This window comes from Humulus lupulus, chromosome 5 (genome assembly GCF_963169125.1).
Source record: "Humulus lupulus chromosome 5, drHumLupu1.1, whole genome shotgun sequence".
NCBI lineage: Eukaryota > Viridiplantae > Streptophyta > Magnoliopsida > Rosales > Cannabaceae > Humulus > Humulus lupulus.
The window spans coordinates 177,662,950-177,686,498 of record NC_084797.1 but is presented as its reverse complement, the minus strand read 5'-3'; the positions used below and the strand labels follow the sequence as shown (position 1 = coordinate 177,686,498).

The 23,549-nt window shown below is 34.0% G+C and overlaps 1 pseudogene; it reads right to left on the bottom strand.

Moving 5' to 3' along the window:
• Window positions 1-407: 407 nt before the first annotated feature.
• On the bottom strand, window positions 408-799 carry LOC133779734 (uncharacterized; annotated as a pseudogene).
• Between the last annotated feature and the right edge of the window lie 22,750 nt (window positions 800-23,549).

Sequence of the window (23,549 nt, the reverse complement as noted above, 5' to 3'; positions counted from 1 at the left end):
AGAGACTACCTGATGTTGTTGGATCGTTGAAAGGAGAGAGAGAGATGTAGCCATTCGGTTATAGAGAGAGAATTTGTAATAAGAAGTATAAATAGAAAAATGTAAAGGAAGAATGTTTTCTCATGAAGATTAATGAAATAGCATATTGCTGTGGGAGATTTGCTCTGTCTCGAAGAGAGCCATATATCATACATATCGTTTTGTGTTTTTATACTTATACGAACAAAAAGATGACAGAGATTCATGCATGATAAGATCTCCAACCTATATACATCTTATTTGTTATTGTGTTCCAAAAACAAAAACCATACTAATAAATAAATAAACAAATCAAGAAAACGAGATAGAGGAACTGTACTATCTTATATAGATATGTGTGTGTATATATATAAATATATTTATTTTGATTAGATTGTTCTCCCTTTCTTCTCAGCTCTTTCTCTCAAATCCTCAAAGCTCCAATTCCTTCTCATCCCACAGCTCCTATCCAATCATGGTTCATTGTTGATTCCTGAGTCGGTGCCAGAACAGTGAAGCCGCCTATGATGACCTAACAATGTCTTCACCTTCATTTGCGACACAGCCATTATTGGCTCACTCTTCGTTTGGATGTCTTTATTATTATTTTTACATGGTGGCTGTGGCACCAAATTCCCCGACCAGCTTCTCTCAGTGTTTGTACGTAAGAATCCTTTGCCATAATTGCTCCTTTCCAAGTCTGAGTTTGTCCTCTGAAGGACCTGGCAGGAGAGACAATTCAGGCTCATGGTTAATTTCTAATTACCTTGTATTGCAAGAAAACTCTTGACCAACAGAGACGATTAGGTAGAGAAATGTAGTCTAGTTAGGGTTGGCATGATCATCATCATCAGAAATCAATGGACTAACAGGGTTTGGAGTTTTGAGTTGGGTAATCTCTTTTACATCATATAGACATAGTCATGATGAAATTTGTTAAAGTTGTGTGTGTATGGGGAAATAAAGAGAAGAAAGAAGATATTGTAAATGGTTTGTGGGAAATTACCCACAGTTTTCTTGTTTTTGTTTTTGTTTTTGTTTTCTTTTTTCTTTTTTCTTCTTCTTTTAATAATACTAGCTAATCTGAACAATTTGTTAATATGGAGTAATGTGGTTACAAACACCCGGAAATTCAGCCTAACCAGTTCTAATTTGGGTTTTCCACACCATATTCGAATGATCTGTAACCTCTAACATTTTTGCATATACAGATATTCATTTAGATATATTGCAACTGTAATCTAGTTGTAATCTCTTTTAACACCGTTCGGTATAGATAAATATCAATTCTAATAATCAAATTTTTTATATTCTAGATGAACTTATTACAAGGGTTTTCTTTAAGCAAATGGTGGCTAACAGCCAATGTTTCCAAAATGTTCTACTCGATTAGCTCATGTGTTTTGTTAAATGACAAACCAGACCCTATGTTTTTTAAAATAGAACAAAATGATATACTGAAACCGATTTTTGGTCAAATAATTTCTCAATATGACTAAAATGCCCCTACTTTAACACATTTGCTCATTATATGAAAATAAAAAACAAATTAAAACTCTGATAAGAATAAAAATAAATATTTTAATTATTAAAACAAATAATTTTAATAAAAAAATAATCTAAAACTATCTCTCTCTCTATTTCTCTTCTCCTTCTCTTCTTCTTTTTCTTCTCTTCGGCAATAACCAGTCGGCCCTGCTTAGGACAGTGGCTCCGATTGTGGATCCAACCACCCCAAGGATTGTGGCTCAAATACTTGACTTAGGAGATACTACCTATCTCCGGCTCCGATTGTCATTCCAGCCACCCCAAGGACTATGGATGCTCATCTTCCTTAGCTCCGGCAACCCGGATCTACCCCACGACCTCGACAGAATGGTCCCTGCCCAGCCCTTGTCATCCTTGCCTCCTCGCCTAGATCCAGCCTACGACGTTGACTACGTGGTCCTCACCCAACCCTTGTCGTCATCACCTCCTCGCCCAGATCCAATCCACGAGGTCAACTGCGTGGTCTTCGCCCAGCCATTGTCATTGACTGACAAAGAGAGAGATGGCCATTTTGGAATAAACAAAAGGGTTTCTTCTAGGTAGAAAAGATAATGGCGAAGATGTTGGGTTTCAGGGTAATCGTTCAGGGATGAAGGGAAGACCCAATTTTTTTTTTCTGTTGAGATTGGCATAAAAGAAGAGGAATAATAATTTATGTTTATTGTTTGATTCTTGTAGACTTTGATTTTAATTTTAGTTATGAAGTTTTGGATGTCAATTTTTGTATTTGTTTTTCTGATTTCTTTTGAGAATATGACGAACAAGAGAGAGACGAAGGGAGGGGGAGAGAGAGGGGAGAGGAGAGAGAAAGTAAATCTTCATTTGTATTAGTGTTTTTATTTTATTTTTATATTTTAATTATAGTTTTAAAATTAATTTTTAAACTTTGTCTTAAATAAATTAATTTTATTTTAAATTTGTAATAAGTTGGACTGATGAAAGTATGACACATGGTATTGTATTTTTTTTAATTGAGATTAATTTAAAATTCAAGGGAATTTCGGTCATATTGAAAAATTATTTGACCAAAATCGGACTCAAGGTATCATTTTGTTCATTTTTACAAAACACAGGGTCTGATTTGTCATTTAACAAAACACAGGGGCCAATCAAGTATTCGAGCAAAACACAGGGGCCAAATTGGTATTTTCCCTAAACAAAAATGTTAAATTATATAATATATATTATTGTGTAAATATATTATAACTAGTCGATGTAGCTACGAATCGTATTATAATGATAATGGTATTATAATCTTCTTCATGATATAATCACAAATATGTAAAACTTAAGTAATATTAAAACTTTCACTTTTATGTCTTTACTTATTTTTTGTTTTATTTATTTTTCCTAAAACATGAAATTGATATGTTTTTTTTAATTATAATTTAAAAATACTATGAGATAAAAAATTTAATGTTATAGTGTTAATCAACTTTATATTAAATGGTTAATATCTAATAAATGTAAACCAGAAGAAATATTTTTTGAACAAAAAAATATTTAAGAATTAAATATTGTTTATTTTACTATAATGTTAATTTATTTTAAATATTTTTATTTTGAGTAATATCTAATAAATAAGTTTATTGCAAAGTTTTTCAAAAAACTATTTTTAGAAAATGCTAAAAGTTTGGTTTTGCCAGCTTTAGCTTCTAGCTGTAGTTTATGCATAAATTCTACAAAAGTTGCTTTCTTACTATCTACCAAACACCATTATTCCACAACTTTCAGAAAGTAGCTTTTAGCTTTCTTTTAAAAGCTGTCCCAAACGGGGCCTCACTATTTTTAAAATAATGTAAGCTTTGTTTCATTGTTTGCATTTTGATATTTTATAAAAAAATTAGGTATAAAAGTGCAACTTTTTAAAAATATTAGTTATATTTACCACAATAAAAAATTTGGATATAAAAGTACAGTATTTTAGACACATTAGGTATTTTAGTCGTCATTTACTCTTTCTTTTTTTAGCAAGCTTATTACAAGTTCATTATTGTAAGATTTACGAGAGAAATATTTTGGATTGCTTAAAATAAAAATAATTAGCAAACCATCTTTTTTAAAAATTAGCCCCATATATTAGGCAATTTAAAATTTGAAAATTTTACAAATATCCCTATAAATTATTAAAAAAATTGATAAAAAATTATAAAAGAATTTGATACGTACAATTATATGAAATTATTTATAAATATATGGTATGTGAAATTAACCATTACAAAACATAATAACTAAATGTTGCAAATGCACCGAGCCCGTCGATGATATCGCTTGAGTCTCGCTCCCAAGCCCAAGTCAGCCTTCGACCACCGCCATTCACCTTTGCGTCTCTCCGTCTCTCACTCGAGATCTCAGATCTCATTTTTTTAATGTTTTTATTTTGTTTTAAAAATGGATCTGAAGAAGAAGAAGAAAAGAATGGGACAAAGAAGAAGAAGGAGAAGGGGGTTGTTGTTGTTTTGGATTTGTTTTTTAAACAAACCGTAGTTTTGGATTTTGAATTTAGTTTTAGTTTTAGTTTTATGTTATTATTTTTATTTTAAAATTAATTTAAATTAATTGTTATATTTTAAAAATAAATTTTAATAATATATTCTAACTGGACCAATCACGAAGTGACGCATATTGGTCCAGTTAACCCAAACGAAGATTAACAGAGAGAACTGGATGAAAGTACTATTTTATGGATATTTGGTACTTTCTTCGCGAAAAAAAAAAAGATTGGGTCTATGCCGCGTAGAAATCCAATACTTTGGGTACTTATGCCACAAATATCCTTAAAAAAATAACACCTATGATTAAAAAAATCACATATAAATAACTAATAGTATCAAATTAATAATTAACGCAAACCAATCAAAATATGAATAATTGATATCATCCAATAATAAAAAATTATTAAAATCGCAAAACTACTCCAATTAATCAATTCGAGATAAGATTGAAATAATAAATTCAATGTCCTAAACAAAGTTACTCTTTTCTTCCAAATTTGATATATTGGGTTTTATCACCGCCCAAAATTAAATTCTCAAACAATAAATTGACATACCAACCTCGACATCGTAAAGAACAAACTTGTAGAAGTAAGAGTGCAAAAATCAGCAACAATGAGTACTAAATTATGAGCAAATCAATTGAGAATAATAAGAGTTTCGGGCGAAGAACGAAAATTCAAGACTAATAAACATTTTATTGTTTAGTATTACATTTGTGCTCCACCATCTCTAACCATGTTTGACTCAAATAAACAAATTGATTTATCCTTTCAAAAATATTAAATAAAAACTGTAAACAAGTAAAGTGTAATGAACAGAGTGAAAGTGTTTGAGAGAATACTCAAGATCGAATAACTGATTTGAGATGAAGTTGTATATTTATATAGAAAGAGTTACATCTTGATGAATCTGTTACAACAGAATAGAGTGAGCTCTAATGAGCTGTAACAGAAAAGAACTACATAGATACAACTGAGTAATAACTAACTAGCTATAGTAACTGAATTATCTAAAGAGTAGAAGTATTCAGCTAACAACCCCCCATCAAATTAAGTGGCACGGGAAGGACAGTCAGTTTGAAACATAAAGTGAAGAATCAAACTATTAAAGGGTGCTTGGAGAATATCAGCTACTTGATGCTTAGAGGATGCATGGTGAACATAGACTTTCTAAACGATTGACCATATCTCGAATGAAGTATAAGTCGATTTCTATGTGCTTTGTCCAAGCATGAAATATAGGATTTGAGGCAAGATGAGCGATTGGCATATTATCACACTAAATGATAGGTGTAGAGGGGATGTGCAATTGTAAACTAGCAAACAAACGTTTGTACCAATAAAGTTCAGCATCAACATTGGCTAGAGCTCGAAACCTAGATTTAGTGTTGTTGCGAAACAAAACTCTCTACTTTGTTGAGGACCACGAAACAATACAGTCACCAAGGAAAACAAAATATCCCCATGTGCTTCACCAATCATCTGGACTAGAAGCCCATCGGGATCACTAAATGGTGTAAGATGAAAGCTAGATGCATCTATTGTGTTTCACAACAAATGGTGATTCCATAAGACTAAGTGCCTCTTAGATATCGTAGGATGTGTTTCACAGCAAGAAAATGACATGTTGTTGGGGCATGCATAAATTGGTAGGCTCGATTTACTACAAATGCAATATATGGGTGTGTCATGGTGACATATTGTAGTGAGCCAACTATCCTCTAGTATTCATTGGGATCCTAGAGAATAGTGCCATCATGTTGAGACAAAGGCTTGCCAATTGTACCTGGCGTAGGGGCCAACTTTGATTCAATCATGTTAGTGGTCGAAAGAATATCATTGATATGCTTTTGTTGAGAAAAATGAAGCTATTCTAAGGATCTTGTGACTTTAATGTCGAGGATACAATGGAGATGGCCAAGGCATCGAATTGCAAAGTGTTGGGGAAGAGTTCGAACAAGTGCTCAAGCTGAGTTATATTACTGACTGTAAGTATAATTTCATCGACATATACCAAGATTAAAAGAGAGAATGTTGGGAGATGAAGCACAAATAAAGAAGGATAGGCTTTTGAACAAGTAAAACCCTGGCTGTATAACACAACACTAACGGCAAACCAAGCTCTCAGAGCCTGTTTCAGGCCATATAGTGCCCTTTTGAATTTTCACTCATGAGAAGGATGGGAAGCATCAATGAAACCCAAGGTTTGAGACATGTATACAGTCTCCGTGAGATCATCATTCAATAAGGCATTGTGTACACCAATTTTTCAGAATGACCATCCTTTTGAAAGGGTCAATGTGAGAATAACACAAATGGTCCCTAGTTTAACCACTGGAGCGAATGTGTCGAAATAATTTACACCGTTTGTTTAAGCAAACCCACGAGCAAAATTCCGAGGTGTATGATGATCTATCAATGTTGGGATTTGTGCCCTTAAAGCATATTTTTGTATGAACGAATATTGTTAATTAAATAAAGAGAATATTAGACACCCATATTATATCTAATTATACATGTCATTTATCATGAAGATCCAATATTATTGATGTGGTCTTGAATTAAGTATATGTATAATGATATACATATATATATATACAAGATGATTTAATTCAAGATAATAATATAATTTAAATTATCCGTAATTGCTAAATAAAGTGGGAGCTTTATTTTATAAAGATTATAAGTACGGTCTATCTTCTGTTTAAGACAGAGCAATTTTTCTAGACTGTTATGTGTAGCGAGACACAAAGAGATAGAGTTACAATATACAATATATATTGTGTAGGACTGGGACATGATGAAAGTTAGAACTTTTGATAATCTTTGTTGAATATAGAAGTTCAACATTCATCAATCGATGGACGTTTGAGACTTAACCTCAATCCTGAAGTGAGTAATGGACTCTTGTTTGTGCTTTTATGACTTTTGACTTATCGAGTAAGTTTCAATATTCGTACGACCGAATTCAAGATATCTTGGAGTCATAGAACTAGGGGTCCATACTGTCCCCATACTAGCTCTATAACATAGAGGTAGGATTTTGTTATTAAAATAAAATAATTGAAAAGAATAAAGTATTATTTTTAATCTCACAAATTAATATTAATTGTGAAATAATATTTAATGGAAAATAAAATTATATTGATAATTTCCTGAAAATCATATTTAATTTTGTGGTATAATTGTATACTACATAAAATAATATGATAAAGGCCCAACAAATAGCATTTTATAAAAATAAAATATCATAGGGCCGAAAGCCCTGCAGTTGGTGCCAACTGCAATCCAAATGGACTGCGGTCCACGTATAGGCTGTAGGATCTCAAATTTTCATCTAGATGCATGCTTCCTATTTTCATATACATCATATGAAATAGAAAACACATAAACATGGCCACATATGAATAAACTCGTAAATACATAATACAGCATGAAATACTTACAAAGTGCGCAGTGAAATAATGTCTCATTCCTTTTTATTCTCTACCCTTTTGTCCTTTCTGAATGCTTGGAATAGTCAATAATCTAAACTACTTAGAATGATATCAAAATCTTCCAAGTCTGTCTCTAAAACAAGTCTAACAAAGTGTGGACAAGTTCTTAACATATGAGACAGAATTTCATAGGAAGAGAAAGAGAGTGATGGGCGGCCAAGCAAAGGGAAAGGAGAGTCTAGTTTTCTTTTTCTTTCACTTACTAAAAGAATAAAATTCAAAATTTACTGAAAATCCTAGATATCACATTCCTTATACAGGCTACTAAATGAGCTTTATTTTAATTAAAAAATAACATTAAATTAAAGAGCTTGGGCTCCCAATCTCTTTGTCTTGAATTTAAATCCCAATTGGGTTAAATTCAAAACCTTTTATTTATTTATCTTATAATTAATTAATTAATTAAATAATTAAATCCTTATTCAAATTAACTAATTATACTTTGAAACTTTATTTATATTGACACCAATTTGTCAATAGTAATAAATTTGCCTAAAAGACTATTTAATTATGAAATTCTTAATACATGTAAATATCAATAAATTGACCCAATCAACTCGATATTCATAATTTATAATTAAATCAATTTTTTGAGACTATTAAACTTGATTTAATAATAGATGACATAGGGATCATGGATCCATAAATACAAGCTTCAATAAATTCCCATGAGTTTATTTACTAAATAAATTATCTCACAAATTATTAATTCTTCGTGACTCCACTATAGACTCGGAATTGAACTCTTGAATTCATAGAACGATATTACTGGTATAAAGTCGCTATCCATTGTTATAATCAATACCATCAGTCGATTCTCTATCGATGACTTACTAACGAACTAGGTGTAAATTACTGTTTTACCCCTCATCAGTATTTTATCCTTAACACTCACTAAGTACCTTATAAATGATAAATATGTGAACTTAATCACAGATATAAGCGCTCAGACATTTAACTATTTGGACTAAGCTATTAAGGAATCCATCTTTTCACTTATTATATAGAAGCTATAGATTTCATATATATATGATACATACTATCATTCAATTACACTAATGAACCTCCAAGATGTAAGTATAGGCTATTCTGTAGGGTAAGTGTAGCGTCCTAAAACTTCTAATTGAATTAAGTACTTTGATTAGCGTGTCAGAAGGATATGTGGGGTAATTATGTGTTAATTAAGTGATTTATGTGATTATATGATTGAGTATGCATGATCATGTTTATTAAATGTGTTTAAAGACCCGCTTTTGTTAACAAGGAACATTTTCGTAATTTTGACCCATTGAGGGTATAATTGTAATTTTTATGTGTTATGTGCTTGGGACCGCATTATTATATGGATATTTCTGATATTCGGCATGAGTGGTTCCTTTCGAGCAATTTAGCGGAAAAATCACAACGGGGATAAATACTCGGCTCGGGGTGAGCCAAGGGGTATTTTGGTGATTTCACATACTTTTGGAATTATTAGAATATGAAATATTTGGGAAAATTTATTTTGTTTAGTGGGTTAAATGATTAATTTTGAGATTAATGGTGTTATTGGATTTTTAGGCAAATGACTAAAATGCCATTGGGTTTGGTTAAGAAACTTTTGGAAGGGAAGGGGTATATTAGTCATTTGGTGAAGAGAATAGAGAATTGTCTAAGTGTTGGTGTGTAGCTGCCTATCATGTTCAGCACACTCCTTTCTCTCTCACTTTATAGGCACTTCTTCATGTTGCGCTAAGGTCCATTCCAAGGGAGACTTATCTAAAGTTCTTAAAGATTTCTAGTTCAAGTGTTGGCCTAGTTAAGGTTAGGAGCTACTAAGGTCATCATCAATAAACTTGGATTTTGGATTTTACAGCTGAGGTAAGAATTTCTCAAGCTCTTCTTAGTGTTCTTCATTAGTTCTTGATGCAAATTGGGGTTTTGGATAATTTTTCGATTTGAGGTTGTTAAGTTTTTTAATGGATAGATTTTGGTTTGGTGTAGGCTTAGTACATTTTGTACAGTTTCAATCACCTTTGGTTGCCATGAAGTTGAGGTTTGATTCTCAATTTAAGGCAAGAGTTGAATTTTGAACTCTAAATTTGCATGATCGGGATTTTGGTATGTAATTGGAGTTTTACTGGTTCCTTAAGGTAGTATATGAGTTGTTTTAACTTTTTGGAGGTTTGATTTTGTGTTAAAATACTGGAAATCTAAATTGGGGTTGAGATTTGGGTCTAAAAATCGTGGGTTTGCGATTTGGGGAAGAACACATTTCTGGGTTCGTTTTTGTGTTTCTAGGGACCTAGCGCGACCATGCTAAGGTCCCAAAATTCCAGGAATTTCATTTCAATTTTGGGTTCCAAAGCTAGAAATGTGACCGCACTGAGGAAGGGCGCGACTGCACTAGAGCCCTAGAAATACAAATTTTTATGTGGACGCGATCGCGCTAGGGGAAACCGAGACCACGTCAGGTGCCCCAAATTGGTGGTTTTCTGAATTTTTTGGGAAAAGGCTCGGGGTTCCTAGGGTCTGTTTAGGGGCCAACTTGCAGATTCGGGAGACAATTTCATTACCTTGTTGATGGAAACTCGTAGTTCCTAGAGCTAGAGTTTGGATTGGAACTCGGGACCTGGATTTAATCCCTAATAAGTGAATTATTTAAGTTGTGACTAGGGTTTCTGTGAGGCTCGGGATAGGAATCATCTGCTTAGGACAATAGGTAAGAAAACTGACATATGCACCAATAGTAGGGTATCAACCCATATTTTGGAATATGATTATAACCCTGCCTTGAATATATGTTTTGAGTTAATTTTTTTTACTCTATAATAACATACATTAAATATGTAGTTTTTAATGGTTTACGTCTGATTGTCTATGGGGTGCAATCAACGATAATCATGTGGAATGTAGGTCGTTATGGCATGGACACTACGGGGGTGCGGTATGCACCTATTCGGCATAGGTCGTATACTTGTTGAGAATGTGAATATGAATTTGTTTACGATCTATGAAGTATATATTTGATATTAATGCTTATTTGAATATTTGTTATATTTAGTTAGGTTTTCTTGCTGGGTCATGGCTTACGGGTGCTTTGTGGAGCAGGTAAGGGCAAGGGGAAATCAGACTTGCCATGAGTTGGATAGCTCAAGGGGTGGTGTGTACATACTCAGCCTGCTCGACTACCACGGCTGAGATTATTTTGAGGGACTTAGGGTATAGGTCCAGCTTTGCTGCTTAGGTAGGCTATTTTTGTAAATCTGGATATATCCGTATTTTGTGTACAATATTTTGGGATCCCTTGTAAATATTTTAAAACCTTTTAATGAAAAGTCTAAATCCTTTCACCAAAACTTTTAGTACCTAAACCACAATTTAATCTTAGTTACACTTTTTTGTCTGAATGACTAGCTTAATGAGTTAAGCACTATTTTAACACACAGTATAATGGTCCTGGATCATTAGGGTGTTACAGTAAGCTTTTAACAAGCAAATCAAAAGATTTACACACTATAATTAATAGAAATATTGTTACTCAGAATTTAGATCGACTTGACCTATGATTAATGTTGTGACTCTGATTAGATTTGATAATAATGATACTTATTTATCTATAAATAATCAGTGAGGTCCTAGTCCAATGTAACAAAATACATTCGATCTTATCTACTTAGCTAATTCCATGTACAAGACATCATAGCAACTGTATAAGTAGATCATATCGTAGATTAACAAATCAGTGAAAATCCTGTGCACTGGTTTAATCTTAGGGCTAATTCTTTTTAAACATATAATTACAATTATAATCTTCCGTGACCTAGTAACTATAAGTGTAACTATTCATATGTTTGGGATTTTATATATGTTTGTATTAAGCAAATAATCATATAATAAAACAAGCAAGCAATGCAATTGATAGACAAAATAATTTCTTCTTCTTAATTGATAAACAAATGTGTTACATTATTAATGTGCTTCATAAGGGCATAAAACCCAACATAAGCCCAATGAGATTAGAGCTAGGTCTTCTTTTTATTGTTCTACAATTAGAACATAACATCAAGGAGAGAAGACATATGAAGTTTTTCATGTTACTTTGCCACGAGAGAAAAATAGAGAACTTTGTTCTCTCTGTTTTTTGAGAACAACACTCTCTCATGTGTTGAGATTCAAAAGTGTGTTCTTCTGTATCCTACCAAATAGCATATACATCCACTTATCTCGTTCTCTCTGTGTGAGTCATAGTATGGAAGATGGTTTGTTAGGAGGCTAAGATGCTATTTGATTGACATGTGTTCTACATCTAGAAAATGTATTTGAAATTTTCTATTTTATTCAGATTCATGTAGCATGAGAAAGATCCCATTCTAGTTATGGTTCCTAGGGGCTTTATAGTCAAGAATAGTTGAAAGAGGGGTCATAATTGAATAAAGATAACTTATGGGGAATAAGTTAATTATGGATTATGAAAATTAATAGTTTAGTGGGGAATTGCTAAAAAAGGTTTAATGAAATTGTTAGAATGGCTTAGATCAAGGGTAGGATGGTAATTTGGAGATAGTGAGTCATTATAGATAGAAAGTGAGAGACTAGGGTTAGGTTTAGACTCACAATTTGAATTTGGTGGCTGCTCTACACATGATAAAAGGAGACAACTTTCTCTCTCACTCTCTCTCTCTCTAGTCTAGGATTCATGATCTAAGGAAAAAGAATGATTGAGGATCTCTTCATATACGAATGGTCACAAGGAACTCATGTGGGGACTCATTTACGATGCTTTGGGAGAATATTTTCAAGGCTTAGGTTGTGGCACGTGATCTTGGTAAGAACTTCTCACACTTTTAAAGTTTATTTGATAGTTCTTAAAGCTTTGAGTTATCTTAATGGTGGATTGTATTAGAAAGCATGATAGGTTGGGATAATTTTTTTATATGCATGTTAGAGACTAGATTTTTTAATCTATAATGGTTAGAAACATCCTAGGGTTGAATTTATTAAGTTATGATTGCTAGTCTTGAAGATTGGAAAGATAGATTGGGGAAGAAGTTTTGTTGCAAGAGAATGTTAGAGTTATGGAGTTAGGGGATGCTCATAAATTTTTGGTATTATATTAGTCTCTAATAATTGTATGATCATATAGAGGGATTCAAGATGAGAAGAACGCAAAAAAAATCGTTCAAATCGGATTTAAATTAATAGAGTTATGGATGTTCGAAGAAAAGTCACAATCTGGGATTTCTCCGTCGGGCGCAAGCACGCTACATGCCCAGAAATCATGTTTTTTTTTTCTCATTTTGATGGTTTTTTTTGGGTCTTTGATGTTATAGTTTAAGGGTATTCTGCTTGGGGATTTTAGAACTTTCTTAAAGACACTGGTATTTGGTTCATGGTATTTGGTTAAGTTATGAGTCTCTAAATGATATATGTTGTATATTTTGGATTTAGGACTCAGCAAGGCACTTTAAGGAAGGTGATTGCTGGACCTGAGGTAAGAAGAGTGGTCACTGTAACACAGGGTGTGCATTTGAGTGCACAAGTGTTCTGTATGTGTGATTTAATGGTTCTGATTGTTAATGTTATGTTTATGACTATGTTTTGTCATATATGTGATGAAGGTTAAGATTATTGCATGCTTATGTGAATTGATGCATGTTCACAATGACTTTATGAGATTTGGTTATATCATGCTTTGAAAATGTTATAATGAATATAACATGTGTATAAAGAGCAAGGGAATATGTATTCTTTTAACTTGGTATGTGGTAAGAACCATTGGATTGTCGCAAGGGTAGTGAGTCATTGCAAGGGCGGTATGTTTGTGGTTATAATGGGGAGAATGATATTGATAAATGGCTGGAATGACACTGGTAACAAGCATTATGATTTTATTATTTTACTCTATGATATGCTATAATATGTTATACTATATTATGACTCTTTTATGATATGTTATGGCTTAAGATGTGATAGTTGATCTAGTATATGTTTTATAATTGGGCTTTGGGGTTGTGACCTACATAGCTCTTCTTGTTGGGCGTTAGCTCACGGGTACTCTGTGTTGCAAGTGTCATATGTTAGTTTTGTTTCGTGGCGATGGGTGAAGTCCATTCTAGAAAGGAAATGTATATCATGAGAGCCTTTCAACCTTGTTACGATCAAAGGGACGTAAAAGCCAAAGTTTTATTTAACATTTTTTTATTCATGTTGTTTTAAAGGTGTTTTATTATGAATGGAGACCAAAAATAGTTTTGTTTGGTTACTTGCATTTAAGATAAATGTTTTATTTTAAATTACGGATATCCGAATGTTTCATGTGTTTTAATAAGAATGTTTTTAACAAAGTTTTATGCACTATTTAGTCTATCATTTGGTTTTCAAGCTTTAAAACAATTTGAAATGACTAGTACCTTAATGAGGCCTCGGGGTTAGGATTTTGGGGTGTTACATATTTCATGGCTCCGCTACACTGTCATTCACATCATCAAAAACCAACAATTAAACCATCTGTTTTGTATTTGAGCTTAAAGAACCACTTACAGTCAATGACATTTGTGTTTGGCAGGCATGAAACAAGTGTCCAAGTAAAGTTATTTCTTAAGGCTTAAAGTTCAAGTTCCATGGCACTTTTCTAATGAGGCATAGCTGGAGCTTGCTTGTATGACCTAGGAGACATATTAGGATCAGATTCCTATTTGATAGTAAAAACTTTTGGCTTGTGGATGCCACTCTTTGGCCGATTCAAAATAGGATGAATATTGACCGTAGTAGGAGCCTACATAGAAATATTAGTAACCTGATTTTGCTCAATATGGAGAGAGATATGGGAATGTTATGGGTGGGGAGAAGAGGATAGGGATGAAGATGTTGAAAGTGATATGTCAGGGGTGTAGATGAAGATGCAATATGTGGATTAGGATAAGGATAAGGAATGGATTGAAAAGAATTACAAGCACGGGATGATAGAAATGTGGACATGGTGGGAAGAGAGATGTTTTATGAAGAGGATACATGACATGGTAAAATAACAAGAATATAAGTGGTGTTTTGTGTGAAAGGTGGACTAGTACTTCCATAGAAGAAGGGGAAATGAATGCTTATCAAAAACCACATGCTAAGTATTATAGATACGACGAGTGGCACTATCTAGGGATAAATATCCCTTGTAACCAGTGAAAAGACATGGTGAAAAATTATATTGAAGCTTATATTATTTATAGGTTCTTAAGCAAGAGAAACACAAGCATTCAAAGGCACGCATAAGAGCATAATTAGGCGTTTTGTAGTATAATACCTTAAATGGGGATTGAGAATGTAAAACTTGAGTAGGAAGTCAATTGATTATATAGGTTGTTTCACATGAAGCATAAGCCCAGTAGCTCAATGGAAGTGAGGCATGAGGTAGTAATGCAAGGCTTGTTCAACAACATGTTTGTGCTTGTGCTCTACCCAACCATTTTGAGCCGAGGTATAGGGGCATGAAAATCTTTGATGAATGCCACAAGAGATAAGAAAGGGAATGAATGACTTGAATTCATAACCTTTATCATATTGTAATTCTTTAATAGAGGTGCTAAATTGACCAACATTTTAATTGTTTAAAGATAGGGAGAGCTTGACCTTTTGTGTGGAGTGCATATATCCAGGTGAAACGAGAGTAATCATCAAGAAAAAAATGAAGTATCAAGAGCCATCTATGGCTGGAATGGGGGAATGACCCTAGAGATTCATGTGAATGAGTGCTAATGGTTGTGTAGTATAAAATTCAGAAAGAGAAAATGGTAGTCTATGACTTTTTACAAGCTGACAAGAAGAACATTTTTTACTTTTATTATATGTAAAAGATTGATTACATTATTACAAGATAGTATTTACTTTCTCAGAATTAACATGACCAAGTCGTGCATGCCAAATGGCATCGTGGGTCTATTTTATAGTATGAAATTTAAAGAGAGTTGAATGGTAGGCACACTTGTTGTTTGTAGTAGAAGAAGCTTGTAAAGCAGAAGTAGATTGAAGTGTGTAGAGACCATGTTCAAAAGAGCCTTGATGCAACGACTTCTTTGAATGAAGATCCTTTATTTTGTAAAGGTTGGAATAGAATTCATTGAACACATGATTATCAAGCAAAATTTGGAAACAAAAAGAAGATTAGAGGTCAATTTTAGAACACGATATACATTATTCAAATGAGAAAAAGGAGCAGAAGAATTAAGATGAGAATGTCGAATAGAATTTATTGGAAGTGAAACGCCATTAGCAACTGTAACAGACTTAGTAACATAGTAATAGTTAAAGTTATCAATATTGGTTGTATAGGGAGTGAGGTGGCGAAAAGCACTGAAATTTAGCAACCATGTATCAACTTCCACTGTCATAGAGCTAGCTACCATTGCTGATGTAGAAGAAGATGATGCATGAGTAGTTGTGTTTGGTGCTTGTAAATTGGGATCAAAATGCCTATAACAGTGAAATGCATTGTGAGCAGGACGAAGGCATAATTGACAAACAATTCTTGTTGCAGAATTGGTGTTTCTTGGAGGGGGCCTCAATTGTTGTTGTTGAATGAATTGTTGGTGGTTTGGGCCACGTCCCTAATTATATTGATTTCATGGTTGAGAGTGGTATAATTGTGATTGACAATAGGCAGAATTTGCAGCAATTGGGGCAGAGTAATCTACTAAGTTTTGTTGATACATACGCGATTCATGAGCAAGCAATAAACATCTATAGCTTCTGATGAAGAAGTAAAATGATGGTTTCCTTTTGGTTTGGTTCGAGGTGCTAAATGATAGAGATCTCATTTTAGTATATTAGTTTACTAAAATTTCATTTACAAGGAACTAAGTGATTTAAGGATAAAATACAATGAGGGGTAAAACGATATTTTAGTCCCATCTCATTGTAGACCGTCTATAGAGGATTGAGTGATAATTATGGTTGTAACAATGTATAACTAATAACATATCTATATTGCTTATAGAGCGTTCTATGAATTCAAGAGTGCAATTCTGAGTCTTTTGTGGAGTCAAGAGGAATTAATAAGTTAGTAAATTTATTTGTTAAATTTATGATAACTTATTGGAGCTTGATTTCATAGGCCCATGGTCCTCACTGTACCTTGGATAAAATCATCTAGATAGTCTCAATTAATTAATTTAATTATCAATTAGAATTATCAAAGTTGACCAAGTCAATTTTGGATAGTTTCAAAGAGTTATGCAATTTAGAGAAGAAAAGAGATTTTAGGGCAGATTTATTAATTAAGACAAATTGGTGTCTAAATTAATAAATAAGTTTAAATCATGGTTCAAATTATAAATAATTAATTTTATAAATGATGTAAATAATTATTTAATTAATTAATCAATAGAAAAAATTACGTGCCTTGAATTTAAGTCCAACAGGCTTATAATTAAATGGGAAATTTCACGGGCCTAAAGCGCATGAGAATTTCGACCTAATGGCTGATATTAGCTATTATTTTTTTGAATTTTTCATTAAATAAATTACCTAATTGAACCTATACAAGGAATGCTAAATGAGAGTGAATCAGAGAGAGGATCGGAAGATCTAGTTTTGACACTTTAGGGTTTTAGACTTTCTCTACAACTAAAGTAGAGAATCGCTCATTCTAGTCTAGGTTATTCTAAGGATACTTTGGTAGGTTGTGAAGAAATTTGAAGATCGTTTCAGTTTCTTGGTGATACCTCCGCCAGAAAGGATACAAGAGTTAGAGAAACTGAGGGAATGACTTATTCATTCTGTTGCATATAATGTAAGTGCTCTTATCATTATCTCTATTTAAATTCAATTATAGAAACATGTTCTAGGTTTTCTTATATTAATTGGTTTAATATATGATTTACATGAAAATAAATTAGATCCTATATATGTTTTCCCAACAGTATTCTGTTCCCTGGAACATTGATTGGACCAGCCAAACTGTGGTTCAATGCATATAAAAAACATTCAACCACCTCCTGGAAAAAACTATCTTTCGAGTTTAAAAGACAGTTTCGGGCTGCAAAAGAGACCCGAGTAGAGGCTGATTCATTGGCTAACATCAAGCAGTAGCTCGGTGAAACCTTGAAGGCATATCTCAACTGATTAAAAAATGCAGTGGATCGAGCTAGACACACTGATGATAGCTATGATCTCATGGCTATGAGGATGGGAGTTACCGTATGAGGAGATTTGCGGAAGAAACTCTAGAGAAAAGGAGTAAATAGTGTGGATGAATTCTTGGCTCGAGCTCGAGAATGGATAAATTTAGAAGAAGCAGAGTGTTTTGTCGCAGGAACTAGCCAAACCCTTGTTCACCCGCTTGAGTGGTAGTGGATGTTGCAGCTACGGCTCCAAGAACGGGTGAGGGTGACCAGAACGAGTCCAAGAAAAATAAGCACAAGGTTAAACATACCTCCATCTACACCATCTATATTGATTTAATAGATACGCGAGAGCGTATTTATTTATCTAATTCTCGCCTTCCATGGAAGAAGCTCGAGCCCATGAAGCATCAAAGGGCGAAGAGAGGCCCAGCTAAATTCTGCTGATACCACAATGATATTGACCAAAAAATGGACAATTGACGTCAGTTAAAAGATGAGATCGAGACTCTCATTCATGCTGGACTGTTAGCCCAATACGCTTGGAATAGGGTAGCTCCTAATCAACAAGCAGGGAAGAATCCTCAACCAAATTCAGATAACCAAGTCAATCCAGCACAATCAGCTCAGGGAAATCAAATCATCCCTCCCCCTGTTGAAGGAAGGGACATAGCCACTATTGCATGTGGACCTCATATGACAAGAACAAGTAGTGGGGCCCATAAGAGATATATTTAGTAGCCAATCTTAAGGCGAACTATATTACCCTCTATGGATTTTTAGTAGAGAGGATGGTAGCCATAGGAACAATTGAGCTTGTAGTCACGTTGGGCGAGGAGACATGAGTTGTTGCCAAGATGCTCGAGTTCTTAGTAATTAATTGTCTAGCCACCTACAACATAATTTTGGGGAGACCTGCGGTGATGGCGTTTGAAGCTATAACTTCAGTTCGCCATCTAGCCATGAAATTTCCAACATCCTCGGGGATATGCACTGTGAGGGGAGATCAGCTCATTTCCAGGGAATGCTATAACATTGCGATGAAGGGAAAATCACAACTCATGCATTAAGCCGTGGTAATTACAGAGGATAATAAGGAACCTTGGGCAATGGTAGTTGTCGTAGAGGTGGAAAACCCCAAGAAGTCGGAAATGAGGTCGCCCAACCTGAAGAAATTGATCCAAGATTAAGAGAAGACAAATCTGAGCTCCACGCTTTAGAGGAGCTAGAGGAAATCATCCTCGACTTAGAAATACCTTTGAAAGTGGTAAAAAGATTGGTAAAAATCTAAAAGCCAAAAGAAAGAAGGAATTAGTCTAGTTTTTAAGAAGAAATCTTGACGTCTTTGCCTGGTCGCATGAGTACATGGTAGGAATCTATCTAAGCGTGATGATACACACATTAAACCTGGAAAAAAACCTACATGCGAAGGCAGAAAAACGTAGACTGGAGGAAGAGGTAGCTCGCTTATTAAAGTGCAGGTTCATCAGTAGGTGAAATATCCAACCTTGATAGCCAATCTCATTTTGGTCCTAAAGCCCGATGAAACTAGAGGACCTGCATTGATTTCTTCGACCACAACAAGGCATGTCCTAAAGATTTTTTCCCATTACTGAGCTTAGATCGGCTAGTTGATGCCACGACTGGCCATGAGCTCATGTCTTTCGTGGACGCGTATTCTTGATATAATCAGATCACGACGAACCCTTTAGACCAAGAGCATACCAACTTCATGACCGAACATAACGTATACTTCTACAAGGTCATGCCATTTGGGCTAAAGAATGTTTGTGCAACATATGAAAGGTTGGTCAATAAGATGTTTGTTAACTAGATTGGGAAAAACATGGAGGTGTATGTTGATGGCATGCTTGTTAAGTCAAAGAATGTCAATGACCATGTATCTGATCTGGAAGAATGTTATGGCGTGCTGAGAAAATAAAACATGAGGTTGAACCCACAGAAATGTACCTTTGGGGTGTCATCGGGGAAGTTCTTAGGCTTCATAGTCAAAGTAAGGGGGATCAAGACAAACCCATAAAAGATGAGGTCGCTATTAGAAATGCCTACACTAAGGTCATGAAAAGATGTCTAGAGCTTAACCAAAAAGGTCGCTGCCTTGAACTGATTCATATCAAATTCCACAGACAAATGTCTTTCCTTCTACAACTTGCTTAGGGGAAATAGACAGTTTGAATGGACTAAAGAATGCGAACAGACATTTCAGGATATGAAGACTCATCCAGCTCAGCCCCCACGTTATCAAAACCAACTGCTGGGGAAGGTCTATACTTACACCTAGATGTAACATAAAACATGGTTAGTGTTGTGTTGGTTTGAGAGGAAAACCAAACATAGAAATAGGTGTATTATGTGAGCAAGAGGGTTCTAGGAGCTAAATCCTAATAGCCTCTTATTTAAAAACTCACATTTTGTTTGATCCTGGCCTCGAGAAAACTCAGGTTGTATTTCCAGTCCCACAATATACACGTCTTAACCGATCAACCTTTAAGGCAGGTCTTGCAAAAACCCGAGACATCGATGAGTTTGTTAAAATGGGCCATCGAGCTCAATTAGTTCAAGGTATTATGTAAAGCACGAACAACAATCAAAGGCCAAGTGCTCGCCGACTTCGTGGCTGAATGTACCGGGTCCCAGGACGAACCAATGAGGGAAGTTGTATGAGAGTTGTGGAAACTGTTTGTTGACAGATCGTCAAAATAGAACAGGTCTGGAGATTTAATAATTGTAATTTCACGTGAAGGACATCGCTTACTTCTTTCAGATTTGGTTTCGATGCCTCCAACAACAAAGCAGAGTACGAGGAATTATTGGCTACAGTTCAGATAGCAAAGGAGCTAAAAGCAAGAGAAATTCAATGCATTAGCGATTCTCAGCTCGTGGTTAATCATGTATTAGGGGAGTAAACAGCTCGAGGAACCAAAATGGCAGCTTATCAAGCTAAGGTTAAAGGTGAACTGTTTGATAACTCTATAAAATAGAGTTATTTTACCACTTTTTATGTGCTAATTGTTACTTAATTCTTGAGTTTTTAATTGATTTATTAAGTTTTTAAGTAATTTTGAATTTATTAGGTTTATTTTAATTTTATAGATTTTTGTGTATTTTTATTGTTATATTATTGTAAAATGTTATGGCTTAATTATTTAAAATTAATATTGTTAAGTTATGAGTAAAAAGATGCAATTTTGAGCTTAAATGTTCAAGTAAATTAAATTTTAATTAATATTTTCATTTAACTTTTGTTGTATATTTCATTATTGAAAATATTTAGTTTTAATTTAATTTATGTTTGTTTTATCGGGAATTTTTTGTATGTTATTTGCTCTTGAAAAGCAAGAAGAATGGTAAAAAAAATGGCATTTCTATAAAGGGAAAGCAAGGAAAGTGGCATTTTTCTCCAGGCCCACGCCTGCCACTTCAGCAGCTCAGCAGCGTGCCATCTCCACATGCCCTTCTCTCCAGCCTTCACTCCAAGCATCAATGCCCCAACTCCTTTCCACGTGACCCAGCAGCAAGCCTCCATCCAGCTGCCACCGAAGGCCCATCTGCCAGCCCAAGCCCACGCTGATGCTCCCAGCCTGCTGCCTCCTCTCAAAACCTCATTTGGGCCCAAGCCCAACAGCTCCTCCAATTCCATCTTCAGCACTCCTGCACCTGCCAGTCGTACAGCCTCTCCAGCACACTCAGCGCCTGTTTGCCTCCACCAGCCACGCCTGGCTCTTCAACACAAACCATCCCGCCTGGCCCAATTCGGCATGATGTCCCCAATCTCCCCTGCCACAGCCACAAAATGACCAAAACTCACATTTTTATTCCCAATATTTTTCACTCAAATATCAATTCACTCTTCCCTATTTTTCTTACATAAATAAACATTCATAATTCATTTTTTTACGCTAGCTTTTCACTAATTTTTTACCCTACCAAACATTTCACCATTCCAATACTCTTACACTTACTCTATTTATTCTACCACTTCCCAACACAATTAAATTAATTAATTTATTTATTTTAATTTGATTAATTTAATATCCATATTTTGTCTATAAATAGAGTATTGTAAGACTATTTGGGGAGCTCTTCTTCATCTTTTCAACCTCTTCCACACTTCATATTTTTCTCTCTTCTTTTCACTATTTTCTCTACCATTTTCATCTTTTGAAGAGCATGTCAAGTATGTTATTTTGTAATTTTTATTTCAATCTAGTTATGAGCTTCTAATCTTTTTCAAAGATTATTAAGATGATGATGAAGCAAAATGTAACTAGATAGTATTTTTTGTTGTATGTTGATTTCCCATTTGTACAACATTGTTTATGGATTTTTCTATCAAAGATATGCATTTTTCATCTAGTGTTGATTGTTAAAGCATATTACACTTAGTTCTTCATTATGCAAAAATATGATATTCTTTGATTAAATGTTTTTCATTAAATTGTTCACATCTAATTCTTAGAGCATAAGTATCATATTTTGCCTAAACATAATCTCTTTGATTTTTTGTAGTTTCATTAGGTTGTAACACAACTAATGCTTAGAAATTATATCTTATATAAGTGAAGAAAAATCCTACCTTTTTTAAAGTAACTTGTGCTTGAATAGAAAATGTATTTTGAAAAAAATATAGTGTGATTTATTTCAACTATATCTAAACTTGGAAATCAATATACTTATAAACACTATTGAACTTGCATTTTGTGGATTCTAATATCTTAATAATCTTATTTTACTTATCTCATTTGAAAACCATTTTTCTATTTAATCTTAAATCTTTTTATTACTTGTCTTTTATTTTTCTAAAACAAAATCTCATCAAATATTTGGAACTAGGTTAGAATATTCTTGCTTTGTTTGAAATAGTTTCTTTTGATGTTAGTCAACTCCCATGGGTTCGACCTCGTACTTACATGAACATTATATTCTGAAACGATTCGTGCACTTGCGAGTTTAAATATTAAAACACCCTCTTTTGGGATCAACAACAGGACCTTACATCGCACATCTACTGGGCATACACCCTTCTCTCTGACCTTTGGAAGCGAGGCTATGCTCTCTCTAGAGGCTCTAGTGACGTCACATAGGCAAAAAACCTACAACCAGGATCAGAATCATAACCTGCTTAATGCATCTTTGGATTTCATTGAAGAGCGGCGTGAGGAGTCTCAATTACAGCTCGCCCATTACCAACAAAGGGTTACTCGCTAGTTTAATTCAAATGTCAAAGGACGTAGACATGAACTAGGAGATTTATTGCTTTGAAGGGTGTTTTCAGCAAACAAAGATCCTAAAGATGACGTATTGGAATCGAACTGGGAAGGACCTTACCAGATCATGGAAATCTTGTGTGAAGGAACCTTCAAACTAGCTCGATTAAGTGGAGAATTGTTCCCACGGACCTGGAATGCTCTACACCTCAAAAAATACTATCAGTAATAGGACGACTTTGTTAGATTTTTATATTTTTAGCATTTTTTCTTCCATGTAAGGCTTGTTTATAAAACTTGTTTTATTTTAATAACACATGATTGCTACGTAATTTAAACGTGGAACCAATATTTTATCTTATTCTTGTAATTTGTCACGAGCTCATTTTGTAAAAGCGATCTAGAATATTCATAAATTCTGATCGTTTGGGGGGCATATAACCCTCAAAGAGTCTTAGAAGTATTAAAAAAAATTAGATAAAATTTGCTCAACTTGGAATGTTGAAGATTGATTAGTCTACAAGTTTTTAAAGCTCGAATTTTCGAAAAAAGTTCTGAATAAAAACTATGTTAAGATAATTCAACGTAAAACAAAACCTAGAATTTAGCTAGGTAATCTTGGATATAATCAGGTTAGAGGCATGATTCTTAACATGTTTAACGCTATTAG